Genomic DNA, 16,770 nt, shown 5'->3' with positions numbered 1-16,770 from the left:
ACGGCTATAATAAAAGTTTACTTCTTTACTTACAAGTAAATGCATCTGTTATGCCATTTCAAGTTCTATTTCCCCCCCCTGCTCTTAAATAGCAAGCCCATCAGGATGAGGACCATAGCAGACAGGGAGGGGTTTTTCACCCCTTTCCTCCCCTATCATGGCCAGAATGAAAATGGCCCACCTGCATTTCCCTCACCAAGATGCTATTAGCCTCAGAAGGAACGCCAATACTGAGATCTTCCCTCCTGAGACCAGTAGCAGACTCAGGAAGGGAGATTTTCATAAGGACTATGGTGAGGAGAGAAAACAGTTTACCCCAATCCTTTCCTGCATGCCACTGTCCCAATGCAGATTCTTCATGCACACATGTGCATGCAGCATGCACACACATGCTATTTAGAATTGAATATGATGATCTTGATCATGATGATCTTGATCATGATGATCATGATGTTGATAATGCAACTTGAAAGTAATGCATTTAGTGTCACATGCCATTTGGCCCATAGTTATCCTTGTTTCCCAGCAACTCCAGATAATAGTGACATCATTGTTGGGAAACAATGTTTTACCAATATTTGGAGTGCATGCTAGGGCCACAATGTCCAAGCAGATTAGAAATGGCTGGGCAGGCTGCCTGGGGAAAGGGCAAGAACCAGAGAACAAGGGTGGAGAGAATCACTTAAATACTACATCTACCAGAATCTGGATATTTTACAGCATTTTTGTCAAATGTCAAGGCTGCTATGGGGCTGTTGCATATTTGTTATTGTGGAGTTTCATGTTTTTCTTCTGGAGTACAGAGGGTACCTATATTAACTGCTGTTTTATTAGTATTTGGAAGAAGAGGATCCTGAAATTGCCAGGCCCAGTACTCACTAGGACATGGAGCGGTTACAATATTATTGATATATACCACTGAGTAATATGTTTTTAAAATTAGTGGCATGTTGCTGTTAAAAGCCTTTTCACACTGTGTCCAAGCCTAGGTGTACCTTTATTTCACTAGCAGCATTCAGACAGAATGTGAGAAAGAGACCCCAAAGTCCAAGGGTGTAGTAGTCACATAACAGGGAGCCATGGCAAATCATGATTCCTCAGGTTAGTGCATGTTTCCAAATTTTGGGGATATGCATCTCGACTTGGTATTCCATGTGTTTTCATCATAGCAACTTCTGCTGGGTCACTGCTGTATCTGGGCTGCCCTATAAATTGTGAAGCAAATAGCTTCCGATTATTTTCTTACAATGGGCAAGGAACTCTCCTGATGTAGGAGCAGACGTACCCATTGGAGTCTACCCCATCCCAGTTCTCAGAGGTCTGTCCTATTGTGTTTCCAGGCAGGTTTTTAAGGGGAAATCCTTAAAAATCCACCCAGAAACACATGTTATAAAGATACATTGAGAAGAACTTATGAAATGGTCCAAGAGTTGGACTCTGCCTCCACCACCACCCATTTTTCCCTTTAAACCGAAATCATGTATCCAGCCCCACTCCCCAACCTGAGCAGCTAGTACACAGGGTTTCTTGCCACCACACATACTGAATGAACACAGAGCAAGTCACCCTGGGAGTGACGAGGCTTGATGATGTTCTGTCGTTCCGGGGGGGGGAGGGAATTATACAGAATTATACAGAGAAAACGGCTGCCCCCGGGAATCCGAATATCCCCCGAAGAATCCTCCTCCATCTTCGTTCTGATAACTCAAATGATCAGGACCTCAATAAAATCAAATTTATTTTTTGTCTTCATTTTGATCCTGCTTTTCCTTGAGCTAAAAGGGCAGCTTATATAAACTAACAAATTTCTTCCACTCTTTGTGGCCCAAACAAACAGAAGGGAATGCTTGGCTTCTTTGAGGAAAATTCCTCTTCATGGAAACAACTCAAATATTCTAACTTCTAATTGCTTTCTTAAATGTAAATGGGTTGACATCTCCACACTTGGGTACTATAAACTTAATGATGACTGACAAGCGAAGCTCATGAAAACCGCACACTAAGTAGTGTTCCATGATTCTTTCCTTTGTATTTATTTGAACCCAAAATAGCCAGGCTGTGACTAAGCACAAGAAGCTGCTTAACCCTTTATCCTCCTGTCATTTTCCAGCTCAAAACAACCCTACACAAGCTGGTTTTTCATTCACAGCTGGGAAGATGCATGACAATGGTATGGACCCCATATCTTTTCCCTTTATGTGTCAGGCACCTGCATTCATGCACCAGGTAAAAAATAATAATTTTTTTGACCAAGCTTTTAAAGGCATTTGATTAATTTGTCCTGCCTCCTGTTGTGCTATGTTTTATGCTATTTTTAATCATACTGTGTTTATAGGCTTCTATTTAAGGTTGACTATTTTGTTTTTATGACAACGTTGTTTCAAACAAGCTATCTCATAGACCACACCATTGGAAGGTGGGGTAAAAATATGTATAGGCTGCAGTATTACCTGCACACTTACCTAGGAGCAAGACTCATTGAACTTCTGAGCAGACATGCAAAGGATTGCACTGTAAATGAATAATCAAATCAATAAACATGTGAACTAATTCCTGTGAACTAATTCCACTGAAAAGCATTGTGTGATGGCTTATTCACATGTGAATAGATATGAAAGTTATATGAAGCAACTTGACTGCTCCATCTTTGGTCTTTTATCTGTGATGCTCAGTAACACATGAAAATCATCACTTGATGTTGCAGTCATCATGCATTTGTTGTCATGTTGACCCACTACCAGCAGCAACATGGACACTAAATCAGAGGAAGTAAGGACAGTAGTAAAGGCTACTTTATGAGCATCAGGTTCATGATACTGAGCCTAATACTGGGCCCAGGGACCTCTGAAATAGAGACCCCTGAATTGAGATCCACAAAGACTTCAGCCTCTGAGCCAGATGCCATCAAGTGCCTACCATTCTCACCCCAAGGATCCACCAAACCTGCTGGGCTACTGTGAGCTCCAGACAAACCATGAGCTGTAACCAAGGTTTGTTCTTAGTTTACAGTTTGTGGCTTGTCCGGAAAAAAAACCCATGAGCCCAGGGTTTGGATGACATGCTAAGCCAAAACATGGGTTAGCTCACAGCATTGTAGCAGCAGCAGGACCAGAGGAGGAGCAAAATGGCCACGATCTCTTATTCAGGAGTCCGCACACTCATGCATTTATACTAAACCATGGTTTGGCCTAGTGTTATGTACAGTCTGGGCCACTAAATAGGACTTTCTTCCAGAGAAGTGTCAACAGGATTGTAGCCCTTAAGTTGGCATGATAAATTGATCTTCGCTCACTCTGTTGAATCTGATTCTCAATGGAGGAGTTTTTTTAACATACTGCCTCATATTATCAGTTACTCAGTAACAAACGGTTTCTATGAAGAGTGAAGAGAATGGAATGCAAAGAAGCCAGCAATACCTAAGGATGTATGGTGTGGCAATGGACAGTGGTGCTATTGGGGCAGGACTTTGGGGTGGAAGTCCAGAATGAGTAGCAGAGGCCCCCAAATGTAGCAGGACTGGCTTGCCACATTGGAATTGAATGAAGTAATATACATTGCCATATAATAAGAAAGGATTGTAAAAAGACTGTAAGTTCAAAGTCTAAAATTACTTGCTGAGGGAGCTATGCAGATTTCTGATGATGAAAACTAAAGGTTAATGATAGGACTTTAACCTCATAGTTAAGGATAATAAGAAAGAAGAACTCAAATGGAATGGTTATATGGATGTAAAAATCAATAAAGGAGAGGAAGGAAATGAAATCAAGTGAGAAAAATATTAGGCAGATAGTTTAGGAGTCACGTAAGGACCATTCACTGCAGTGTAAACATAGGAAGTGTTGGTTTGTGTGCAATCAAAAAGAGGATGCTGTTGCAGCTCAGGCCTTGCTTGAGGGCTTCCCATGGGCATCTGGTTGGCCACTGTGAGATGCTGGACTAGAGGGGCCATTGGGCTGATCCATCAGCCTCTTCCTTTGGTCATAGTTGTAAAATACCACGCAAGCACACACAAGTTTTATTACTACTGCATATAAGCTGTTTAATGAAGGAGGAATATTAATATTTTCCCTTATAAAGTTTCTATTGCAATATGCTAGGAACTTCTGTAATGAGGAATAAAATATTTGGGATCTTTAATCTTTGATTCACCTCAGTGAACCAGAGTTTGGAAAAAGCTGCAAAGATTCCTGGAAAAACAGTCTCTCTGTGACCTCTGAGTAGCTAAATATCTTGAAAGCCTGAGGATACCGACTTCCTGACTCTTATGAAGATTTGGGGAATGTCACCCAGTAAGAAGCAGGCACTCCTTTCAAACAAGGAAATAGTCTGCATAATGTTTATGATAATCTAAACCTTTAGGATGCGACAGAATAGTGATTATCTGAAACATCAAGAATTCACAATAGGGAGATTGCAGTCATTATCTGGGAATTCATCGAGGAATGGTTTCTGAAAAAAACTAGATTCCTTGACCAGTGATCCTAAATTCTTTCATTGTTCTTATTTGTCACATCCGCAGCTTCCTGGTCACAATTACATTGGGGATAGTTCAGTTAGAAAAGGTATAAATCATGAGGGGTTTGAAGGGGTCAACAGTTCCTCTCTTTGGAGGGCTCCAATGGCCGCCTTACTTATCAAAGTACTCTAGCATCATTGGGACAAACCACTGAGCTTCAGAGCTAAGGATCTGGGTGAGATATTTCAAATCTAGTGGTGGTTATAAAAGGGCGGAGCTCTGGCTCATTGGGCTAGATATGAAAGTCTCTCTCTCAGCCTTAGACTCGCAGCAACTCTTCAGGAAATGTATACACAAACTTTGGGGCTCCTTTCTTTCCTTTTTCTCTCTGTGTGGGTGAACTGAATTCTGAAAGAGTTCATAGGGCTAGTCTCTTCGCTTTAGTCTATCTAGTGTTGCTGAATGAATGAATAATAGTTAGAATGCTGCTCATTGTTAATTGTAATTGTAAACTGCAATATTTTTCCTTGTTTTCTCTCTTAATAAAACAACTATTTTACTTTATTTGTGTGTTATTGGGTTAAGGGTAGAGATATATATGCTTTAGGGGTGATGTGCAGGTGACTCCCCTAAAAGGTTTTGCTGCTCTCACAATCGGGGAACTTGAATTTCTAGTGAGCTATGCTCATGAGGAAGTCCAAGGTCCATTCATAACATTTATCTATCCTTGCAGGTGTCCTGTACATGCATGTGCATACATGACAGAGCTCCAGTGGCCAGAGGGGTTGAACCATCAGCCTCTCTCACTGGAGCTCTGTGAGGTGAACAGAGCAATATCCTACCATCTTTCATCACCCTTCACTAACTACACTTCCCAGGATTCTTTGGGAGAAGCCATGGCTGACTAAAATGAAATAAAGGTCTGGTGTGGATGTGGCCAGTGACAGCTTTGGTTTAAATTTGGGTGGGAGACTACATGTGCCTGCTGTAGAATAAAAAGGTTGGGGAAATCCTGAAAAACAATGATACTGTTCACAATGTTTTGGAAAGTTAAGGGGCTTCCCCTCTGCCCAGTACCCACCCACCCAATCCCTCTCCCTCTCCCTTTCCGCCCTCCTCCTCCCCTCCCTGCCCCTCCCGCAGGTCAGTTTCACCTATCCTAAACATGATTGCACAGGAGTCATTCCCATTGAACTCAGAAAGTATGCAAATGATCAAACTTGCCCTCCCTTCCTCCCTCCTATCCCCTCCCTCTTGCCCCTTCTCTCTCCCTTCCTTTGCCCTTCCTTCACCCTCCCCTATCCCCTTCCAATCCCCTCCTTCTCCTCCTCCTCCTTCCTCCCCCTCCTCCTCCCCCATGGTCAGTTTTACCTATCAAGCATGATTACATGGGAGTAAATCCCACTTAACTCAATAAGCATGCACATAATCAAACCTTCCCTCCCCACCTCCTCCCATCACCTCCCTTTTGCCCCTTCCAACCCCCTTCTTTCACCCCTTCCCTCTCCCCTCCTCCCATGGTCAGTTTTACCTATCCTAACCATGATTTTATTTATTTATTTATTATTTATTTATATTCCACTCTTTGTCCCACCAGGAGCCCAGGAGTAAATTGCACAGGAGTAAGTTGCACTGATTGCACAGGAGTAAATGATGGAGGACCCCTTAAGCACCCTGGCTCCAAACAAATTGGCCCCTTGAAAAATGATGGAAAAATTGATTTATTTCCCCTCATTCATACACAACAGGCATTAAAGCAAGCCTGTGTGTAGGGAAAACAGAAAAAGGTCAAGCCCACCTTGCTACAAATTCCTGAGCATCTTTCCGTGCCAAGAATGGTTAATGCATGACCACAGAACATTAATTTGGTATTGTTAAGCCAATGCGTACAATCTCTTGATTAATATACTTTTTTATTATTTGATCTTGGGAAAGCAGATTATTAGAGAGTCCTGGTTTCGTATGGGAAAAGTCTTCATAATAGAATCAAAGTGGAAATGAGATAAAATTTTAGCTTGATACTGATTTTTATAATAGCATGATATGTATAATTTTATTCCATAAATGTAATAAGTGTGTGGGCCACCTCCTTATCCCTCTGTGTTTAATGGAGAGTGGCTGGCTCAGAATGACCCCTTTCTCTTTACTGTGTTCCCTAATCATCCTTTATATTGTGTGGCTTTCAGCTATAGTCTAGTGATTTAAAATTAATCTTTCTCTATAGCAAAGTAGTTGCAAGCAGAATTTCACATGGAAACTTCCAGTCATTCTATGTGAACCAAAAACTTGGCCTGGCCTCATGGTATCACTCAAAAGGAACATGTTGTAACATTCTAGAGATGTTCTTGACCAGCTTGACTGGTCAGGAGCTGTGATAGAATTGAATGTATGGTATACATTGGTTTCAAACAGTACAAGATTTGTTTTGTCACATTTGACTTCAAAAGAGGAAACTTCACAAAAATGAGGGGATTGGTAAAAAGAAAGCTGAAAAACAAAGTCCAGAGGGTCACATAACTCGAAAATGCTTGGAAGTTATTTAAAAACACTATATTAGAAACTCAACTGGAGTGCATACTGCAAATCAGAAAAGGTGCCACCAGGGCCAAGAAGATGCCAGCATGGTTAACGAGCAAAGTCAAGGAAGCTCTTACAGGCAAAAAGTCTTCCTTCAGAAAATGGAAATCTTGTCCGAATGAAGAAAGTAAAAAGGAACACAAACTCTGGCAAAAGAAATTCAAGAAGACAATAAGGGATGCTAAAAAAGAATTTGAGGAGCACATTGCTAAGAACATAAAAACCAACAACAAAAAAATCTATCAATACATTCAAAGCAGGAGACCATCTAGGGAGGCGATTGGACCCTTGGATGATAAGGGAGTCAAAGGTGTACTAAAGAACGATCAGGAGATTGCAGAGAAGCTAAATGAATTCTTTGCATCTGTCTTTACAGTAGAAGATATAGGGCAGATCCCTGAACCTGAACTAACATTTGCAGGAATCAAGCCATCTCTTGTTTGGCCTTCCGCTTTTTCTACTCCCTTCTGTTTTTCCCAGCATTATTATCTTTTCTAATAAATCATGTCTTCGCATTATGTGTCCAAAGTAGGATAACCTCAGTTTCATCATTTTAGCTTCTAGTGATAGTTCTGGTTTAATTTGTTCTAACAACCAATTATTGGTCTTTTTCGCAGTCCATGGTATCCGCAAAGCTCTCCTCCAACACCACAATTCAAATGAGTTTATTTTTCTTATCCGCTTTTTTCACTGTCCAACTTTCACATCCATACATAGAGATCGGGAATACCATGGTCTGAATGATCCTGACTTTAGTGTTCAGTGATGCATCTTTGCTTTGCATCTGGCAAAAGAAATGCAAGAAGACAATAAGGGATGCTAAAAAAGAATTTGAGGAGCACATTGCTAAGAACATAAAAACCAACAACAAAAAATTCTATAAATACATTCAAAGCAGGAGACCATCTAGGGAGACAATTGGACCCTTGGATGATAAGGGAGTCAAAGGTGTACTAAAGAACGATCAGGAGATTGCAGAGAAGCTAACTGATTTTTCGCATCTGTCTTCACAGTGGAAGATATAGAACATTTGCAGGAAGGGATTCTGAGGAACTGAGACAAATAGTGGTAACGAGAGAGGAAGTTCTAGGCTTAATAGACAATATAAAAACTGACAAATCACCGGGCCCGGATGGCATCCACCCGAGAGTTCTCAGAGAACTCAAATGTGAAATTGCTGATCTGCTAACTAAAATATGTAACTTGTCCCTCAGGTCCTTCTCCGTGCCTGAGGACTGGAAAGTGGCAAATGTAACGCCAATCTTCAAAAAGGGATCCAGGGGGGATCCTGGAAATTACAGGCCAGTTAGCTTAACTTCTCTCCCTGGAAAACTGGTAGAAAGTATGATTAAAGCTAGATTAACTAAGCACATAGAAGAACAAGCCTTGCTGAAGCAGAGCCATCATGGCTTCTGCAAGGGAAAGTCCCATCTCAGTAACCTACTAGAATTCTTTGAGAGTGTCAGCAAGCATATAGATAGAGGTGATCCAGTGGACATAGTGTACTTAGACTTTCAAAAAGCATTTGACAAGGTACCTCACCAAAGACTTCTGAGGAAGCTTAGCAGTCATGAAATAAGAGGAGAGGTCCTCTTGTGGATAAGGAATTGGTTAAGAAGCAGAAAGCAGAGAGTAGGAATAAATGGACAGTTCTCCCAATGGAGGGCTGTAGAAAGTGGAGTCCCTCAAGGATCGGTATTGGGACCTGTACTTTTCAACTTGTTCATTAATGACCTAGAATTAGGAGTGAGCAGTGAAGTGGCCAAGTTTGCTGACGACACTAAATTGTTCATGGTTGTTAAAACAAAAAGGGATTGCGAAGAGCTCCAAAAGGACCTCTCCAAACTGAGTGAATGGGAGGGAAAATGGCAAATGCAATTTAATATAAACAAGTGTAAAATGATGCCTATTGGAGCAAAAAATCTTAATTTCACATATACGCTCATGGGGTCTGAACTGGCAGTGACCGACCAGGAGAGAGACCTTGGGGTTGTAGTGGACAGCACGATGAAAATGTCGACCCAGTGTGCGGCAGCTGTGAAAAAGGCAAATTCCATGCTAGAGATCATTAGGAAAGGTATTGAAAATAAAACAGCTGATACCATAATGCCGTTGTATAAATCTATGGTGTGGCCACATTTGGAATACTGTGTACAGTTCTGGTCGCCTCATCTCAAAAAGGATATTATGGAGTTGGAAAAGGTTCAGAAGAGGGCAACCGGAATGATCAAGGGGATGGAGCGACTCCCTTATGAGGAAAGGTTGCAGCATTTGGGGCTTTTTAGTTTAGAGAAAAGGCGGGTCAGAGGAGACATGATAGAAGTGTATAAAATTATGCATGGCGTTGAGAAAGTGGATAGAGAAAAGTTCTTCTCCCTCTCTCATAATACTAGAACTCGTGGACATTCAAAGAAGCTGAATGTTGGAAGATTCAGGACAGACAAAAGGAAGTACTTCTTTACTCAGCGCATAGGTAAACTATGGAATTTGCTCCCATAAGATTTAGTAATGGCCACCAGCTTGGATGGCTTTAAAAGAAGATTAGACAAATTCATGGAGGACAGGGCTATCAATGGCTTCTAGCCATGATGGCTGTGCTCCGCCACCCTAGTCAGAGGCAGCATGCTTCTGAAAACCAGTTGCCGGAAGACTCAGGAGGGGAGAGTGTTCTTGCACTCGGGTCCTGCTTGTGGGCTTCCCCCAGGCACCTGGTTGGCCACTGTGAGAACAGGATGCTGGACTAGATGGGCCACTGGCCTGATCCAGCAGGCTCTTCTTATGTTCTTATGTTCTTAAGATCATCAGTAATGACATGTGACAGTAGAATAGGGGCAATATCAGTCAAGGGGACAGATTAACATCAATCTAAACAAGACGTGAACACAGTGAGATAGGAGGTATCTGTAAAACTATGAATATCCATGAATTCATTAAAATAAAGCTATCTGGTTTGTTGCAAATATTTCAAGAGGGAAGAACTGTTACGAAGAACTTAGGGGATTGGTAAACTGATGTCACATGTGTATTCAATAAGGTATAAAGGATCTATGCAGACTGTATCTCTTCGCAGTCCTCTCCAGACTTTCTGGGGGGAGGGGGTCTGACCCTGCATATGCATGTAGAAATAAAGGCCTACCTTTTTGCTTTAAGCCTGTGTCTTTAATTTACTTAAAGGACCCCCAGCAAAGATCCCACAGGAGAAAATAAAAAAATCTCCATCATGAATCCCACTAAACTCAGTAAGCATTCAAATGGTGGATGTCCAACCTGTCCTGGATGGGATTGCACTCCCCCTGAAGGAGCAAGTTCGTAGCTTGGGGCTTATCCTAGAACCATCTCTGTCACTTGAGGCTCAAGTAGCCTCGGTGGCACGGAGTGCCTTCTACCAACTTTGGTGGCTCAGCTATGCCCCTATCTCAACAGGGATAACCTGGCTTCAATTGTCCATGCTCTGGTAACCTCCAAGTGAGATTACTGCAATGCGCTCTATGTGGGGCTGCCTTTGAAGACGGTTCGGAAGCTGCATCTTGTGCAAAATGCAGTGGCCTGATTGGAACAGGGACCAGATTGTTTGAACTTATAAAACCGATTCTGGCCCACTTGCATTGGCTGCTTGTATGTTTCCGAGCTCAATTCAAGGTGCTGGTTTTAACCTATAAAGCCTTACATCGCTCAGGACCACAATACCTGATGGACCGCCTCACCCAACATGAACCCACCCGTACACTACGCTCCACATCCAAGGCCCTCCTCCGGGTGCCTACTCCGAGGGAAGTTCGTAGGATGGCCACAAGGGAGAGGGCTTTCTCAGTGGTGACCCCCAAATTATGGAATGAACTCCCTGACGAGGTATGCCTGGTGCCAACACTGTTATCTTTTCAGCACCAGGTCAAGACTTTCCTCTTCTCCCAGGCATTTTAGCATGTGTTTTTAAATTGCTTTTTAAAAAATGTGTTTTTAAATTTGTATGTTTGTTTTTAATATTTTTAATTGTTGTAAACTGCCCAGAGAGCTTCGGCTGTGGGGCTGTATACAAATGCAATAAATGAATGAATGAATGAATGAATGAATGAATGAATGAATGATCAGACCTGCCCTTCCCCTCCTTCCCCTCTCCTCTCCCTTCCTCCTCCCTTCTTCCTTTCCTCCCCTCTTCCTTCTTCCTCCTCCCCTGCCCACTCCAGTCCTCCCTCCCTTTTCTTCTCTCCCCCATGGTCAGTTTTATGGTTACCTATACTAAGCATGATTGCAGAGGAGTAAATCCCACTGAACTCAATAAGCATGCAAATGATCAATCCATTCTCAGCAAACTTGCACAGGATCCCATTTCTTACTTCCTGGATTAAAAAGCAGAGAAATTCAGTAATAGGCAAAAAAAAAACCCTAACTGCTTAGGAATGTACCTATAGCCAACATATATTTCTATCAAACTTTAAAAAGCAGGGAAATTGGGCAGCTATAGTAAATGCACTGGGGGAGCAGGAGACATGACCTCCTCTCTGAGATATTGTACTGCCCTACAAAGTTGTCAAAATGTAAACACAATTTGGGTTGGTCTTTCACAGACCAATCCATTTCCTGTGTAGCTTGGAAGAATTTGGTAACATGTGCCTCTGAGAATATGGGGAATGGTGCAACATCTGCAATCAGCCCAAATAACAGAAACAAAACGTGCTGTGCTGATCTTGTTTTAGCAGGGAGGAAGCAACAATATTAAGACAGTTGATATAGTTCAGATAGTCACTTTAAATATGTTTGATTTACTTTGGAATGTTAGTGAAGTTTCCTATACGAAATCATTTTCTTTTGCTTCTGTTTCTGTGAATATGTGAAGTATAGCAACACTTGGCAACACTAAGAAAACTCTAGAAACAATTGTGGAATAATGGCACTGACTATTTTGCAGAATAGTTTCCAATGGACATGAGGAGTGTCTCAGATTGCACAAGATAAAACAGTGGGAGGTGAAATATATTCTAGCAAAATTCTAGGTATGCTCTATATTTTTAATTGACCATGCCTGCCTTTCCTTAAATGGAGTGGTTTAAGCATAGCAATCTGAAAACATGCATCTTGAGCAGGACAAGTTTGTTTTTTCCAACAGCTAGAGTCATTACCATTTTTTTTAAAAAAGATGTTTTTAAACCTTTTTTAAAAATGCTTTTAACATTGTTTTGTTTTAATGCATTTTAATGTCTTTCTACGATGTTTTAAAGTGCTTTTAGCGTTTCTGTTTGCCGCCCTGGAATCCTGCTGGGAGGAAGGGCGGGATATAATAATAAATAATAAATAAATAAGTAGTAACATATTATAACCAGTCTAATTTTACATCAAACTGCAATTTCAGATTCAATTGTTAATGGACCCAAAATAGAAATAGGATATAACCTCCAGTATGAAAAACAAAAGGCTATTTTCACCATCATATGACATTGACCAATAAAAAGGCTTTGAAATTAATAAAAATAAATTTGACACAGGTTGAATAATGAGAGAAATATTTTTTCTAGGTTAGATTTTCTGTATAAACTGTCGTAACACAGAAAAGAAGCAAAGTAAGACCAACAAACAAAGTAAGACCAAGCAAAGCAACACCAACAAACATACAAAATGTAATTCTCTATCTTTGGAGATGGCAGATTGCCACCACTCACCATATGCTCAGAGGCACATTACCAAATTCTTCCAAGCTACACAGGAAGTGGATTAGACTGTGAAAGACCAACCCCAATTGTGTTTTCATTTTTACAAATTTGTAGGGCAGTATCTCAGAGAGGAGGTCAGGTCTCCTGCTTCCCTGGTGCATTCACTATAGCCGCCCCATTTCCCTGCTTTTTAAAGTTTGATAGAAATATCTGTTGGCTATAGGTACATTCTTAAACTGCAAGGTTTTTTTTGCCTATTAGTGAATCCATAGTTATATGCATCTGATATTTTGGCAAGCATCTAGAAGCCTGTAAGGGACAGCGTAACATCATAATGCAAACTAAAGAAAAACAGATGAGCCCATAGACTGCATGTGTAGATCATCCACCAAAACCCAATCATCTGGCACAGGAAGAACAAGTAGTATATTTCCTCCAAATCACTCCAAGGATAGGCAAATGGCAGAAAAATGTAGGTTAGCTCTTCTTCTACCATTCTGTTTTATTTCATTCTTTTTTGTGTGTGTGAACCAGACTTTTGAACTGGAGACAGCTGGCCTTTCCATTCCAAATCCATTGCTACAACTGACCAACAAGCATTGTTGGAGGCGTCCATCACCTGTCCAGCTCTCCTGAGATAGTTCTGTGCAAAGTGTGAATGCTACTGCGCTAAAAGTTCTGTTCCAGGACTCCTTAAACTCCCAGCGTGTGTGTGGCACCCACAAGAAGGCCTCGCTTGATGACCAAAAAATTCAGGCAGGATGATAAAGGGAAATAATTTTAGGTAAACTGGTCTAGCCTGTTTATGCCTTTATATAGGAACTTTAAAACCTTAAACTTGGCCAAGTAGCTAATTGGCAGACAGTGTAGCATATCCCTTAACAAACAGTATTACATACTGGCGGTAGGTCACTCCTAATAACAGCCTAGCCTCAACATTCTGTGTTAGCTGCAGCTTCCAGACCAACCTTAAGGGCAGCCCTCTAAGCCTCAACTGTGTTTTATCTTAAAATGAACAGGTACGTCCCAGCTCCTGCTGGGATGAAGGGTGGGATATAAATCAAATAATAAATAAATAAATAAGTAGCAGTGACTACTCTTACCAGAAGCCTGAAAACATCCTATCACTACTGTACTGCAAACAAGGTGGAGATTAATATCCACTTTTGCTGCTCACTGGAAGTGCTGCTGGACTGCAGATGTAAAGTATGTCTGTGTGACACTACTCTCTTATACACTAATTGTCATAGTCCAACTTTTCTCCCTCCTCCAAACAGGTAATAGACAAGAGGGTGATGTGGATGCCGCCTAGAATGTGCTCTCGCCTACCAGCTGGGGAAATCAGGTTGCTTCCATCAATGCAGCTATAGGCACACCACCTGCTGTTGTGCAGACAGTGCAGCAGATCCAGGTATATGTGCCTTATACCAGGCCAGATCTGGCCCAGTATTGTCTACTCTGACTGGCAGCAGCACTCCAGGGTCTCAGGCCAAGGTATTTCATATCCTACTTGACCTTTGAACTGATAGAGGATTATCACCACATGACTGCTGGAGGAAGTACTACTATTGCATGTCGTGAATAGTTTAATTGTATTTTAATTGTATATTTTTGTATGCTTTTAATCATATGTTGTTTTATCTGTAAGCCGCCCTGAGTTCCAGCTTTGGAAAAAGGGCGGGGTAAAAATAAAGATTTGTTCATTCATTCATGTCTCCATACAATCACAGAAGATTGACAAAGTACTCTTTCACAACCCTGGCTGCCCATTTGCTACCGGGCCAAGTTCAAGGATCTAGTTTTGGTGTACAAAGCCCTATACAGCTCGGGACCAGGATACCAGAAAGACCGTCTTACCCCTTATATGCCCAGTCGATGACTGCGCTCTGCAGGTGAGGGCCTCCTGCAGATACCATCTTATCAGGAGGTTCATTCTGCACAATATAGGAAATGGACCTTTAGTGTGGCGGCACCTACCCTGTGGAATTCCCTCCCTTTGAATATTAGGCAGGCGCCATCTTTGCTATCTTTTCGGCGCCTTTTGAAGACTTTCCTCTTTCAACAAGCCTTTTAGGTTGAGACCTATCCCAGTCTGCGTCTGTGTTAGAATTGCTTAATATGTTTTTTAATAATATTTAACCCTTTTTTAAAGTTTTTTTTTTTAAAAAATGTTTTTAACACTGTTTTGTTTTAATGTATTTTAAGATTTGTTTTTACGATGTTTTAAAGTGTTTTTAGTGCTTTGTTTGCCGCCCTGGGCTCCTGCTAAGAGAAAGGGTGGGATACAAATTAATTAATTAATTAATTAATAAACCATTCTTGACTATAACAAGATGGCTATAAAGGATGTTAAAGGGTAACTAATTCATATAAAGTCATCTTAACTGTACATACTTAAACACACCTGCCTTAGGGAACCAATCTTTAGCCCAACTGGCCTGTGACAAATGAAAGTACACTAGATTCTCCCCATTGCTCGTCTTCACTACTAAAATCTGCTTATACAGAAATAAATTTCAGCAAACTCAAAGAGGCTTATTGCAAACTGAAATCACTTAGGACTGAGGTATAAGATCCATCACCTCTTCTTCTGCTACTTATTGCAAGAACAGCAGTAAATGAAGACGCTAACCAACCGTGGTTAACCTATATACCGGGTTCGTAATGAATTGTTCAGAAAATTACCTTATTTCCTACAGATCCAGCTTTGAGATGTGATGAGATCAGCCCCTATTATAGAATACAATAGGTTGTACACAGAGAGTGTTAAACTTTACCACTGAAAATCATATTGGCAATTCAGGAGTAGCACTTTTTCCATCCCAGTCAATACAGTCACATGGTGGTGGTGGAAAGTTTAGTGCCGGTGGGGCTGTTTTGAATAAACTGTGAAATTGGACCCTTGGCAGCTTTGATATATTCAAGCTCTCTCTGTAAAGTGTGTGAAAATAGGAATGTTCAAACCAATGTCCTGGCCAGATTCCAGTATGGGTAATTATACTCAACCCACCTACATGGATTGGCACGGACAAAGACATGCACTGTGTCACTGCAACTGTTGGAAGCAAAACAAGCACAGGCAGATTAAATCACTGCTCCCACAAAGGTTCTTGTTTTAAGCTTCATCTATGAGAAGTGGAAGATTCAACTGGTCACATGACCATTTTTTTTAAAAAAAAATAAACACAATTAGAGAGGTTCTGTAGTGAAGGTTTCCAATGGATTCCTTTGATGTTGTGGCAGCTCTGCCTAGTCAAAAATGATAAGCAGCACATAGCTTTGGGGTGGGGTGGGGGGTGGAACCCACCTCTGAGCAATTCAGAGGTTTTGACAAGCAGGGTTAAACTCCTTGTAGCAGATGCCTCAGGCAACTGTGCTTAACCATCCTGAAAAATTAAGTCAAGGAGTAGGCAACCAACAAAGACTCTGAAAAATAACAGTAACTTTGTCTGACTAGCTTAGCTTAATTATGTTGAAGAAAGCCTGACAAGCAATTTGTTGGAAAAGAACATTATGGATACATCTAAATGAGAAATGTCTTTTACCTGCAATTGCTGAGGATGCTTTCCTCCATTTTCCAGTTGACTTACATTAGTTCGTAAGTAAACAGACATGATTGTATGTTGGAGGCTCTTTACCTTTGTGCCGTAGCAGGGAGGAAAAGAGAACTGAATGCAGCAGCAATTTGCTACCACCAGCTCTCAGAGTTCTTTCAACCTGCAGTTGTTTATCATGTTTACTTGATTTCCTTATCACCTTTCAGAAGCTAAGTATCCAAGATGTGAACAAAAGCTCTGCTGTAGCAGGTGTAAACTAGGTGGGGTGAACTCCATAGAGAGAGAGGACCATAGAGAGAGCTCCATACACAGGCTGGCTTCTGTGTTCCATCTTCAAAATGCATTCAGTGTCCACTGTGGGAATCAGGTCAATGAGAGAAGAATTGATTGGGGGCTGTGTCTCTCCATCTCCTTTACAGCAAGGTGGTGAACCATGGATCCCGGGGGCCAAATGTGACCCTTAGCACGGCTCTATCTGGCTCTCAGGAGTCACGCCACTACTCTCCCCAAGCCACACCTCTCATTGATTCTACTG

General features: G+C 41.4%; 1 long non-coding RNA gene across 1 annotated transcript in view; it reads left to right on the top strand.

Moving 5' to 3' along the window:
* The window catches only part of LOC133378344 (uncharacterized), a 29,698-nt gene extending 15,384 nt beyond the window's left edge, over nt 1–14,314 (top strand). Inside the window, exons 3-4 of the long non-coding RNA XR_009760968.1 lie at nt 2,111–2,226; nt 13,956–14,314. This is a non-coding gene — a long non-coding RNA (uncharacterized LOC133378344). The remainder of the gene's footprint in view (nt 1–2,110; nt 2,227–13,955) is intronic.
* Nucleotides 14,315–16,770: the final 2,456 nt, after the last annotated feature.

The sequence above is a fragment of the Rhineura floridana genome, chromosome 2 (genome assembly GCF_030035675.1).
Source record: "Rhineura floridana isolate rRhiFlo1 chromosome 2, rRhiFlo1.hap2, whole genome shotgun sequence".
Classification (NCBI taxonomy): domain Eukaryota; kingdom Metazoa; phylum Chordata; class Lepidosauria; order Squamata; family Rhineuridae; genus Rhineura; species Rhineura floridana.
The sequence above is the reverse complement of the archived record's forward strand: the minus strand, read 5'-3'. Positions and strand labels throughout refer to the sequence as shown.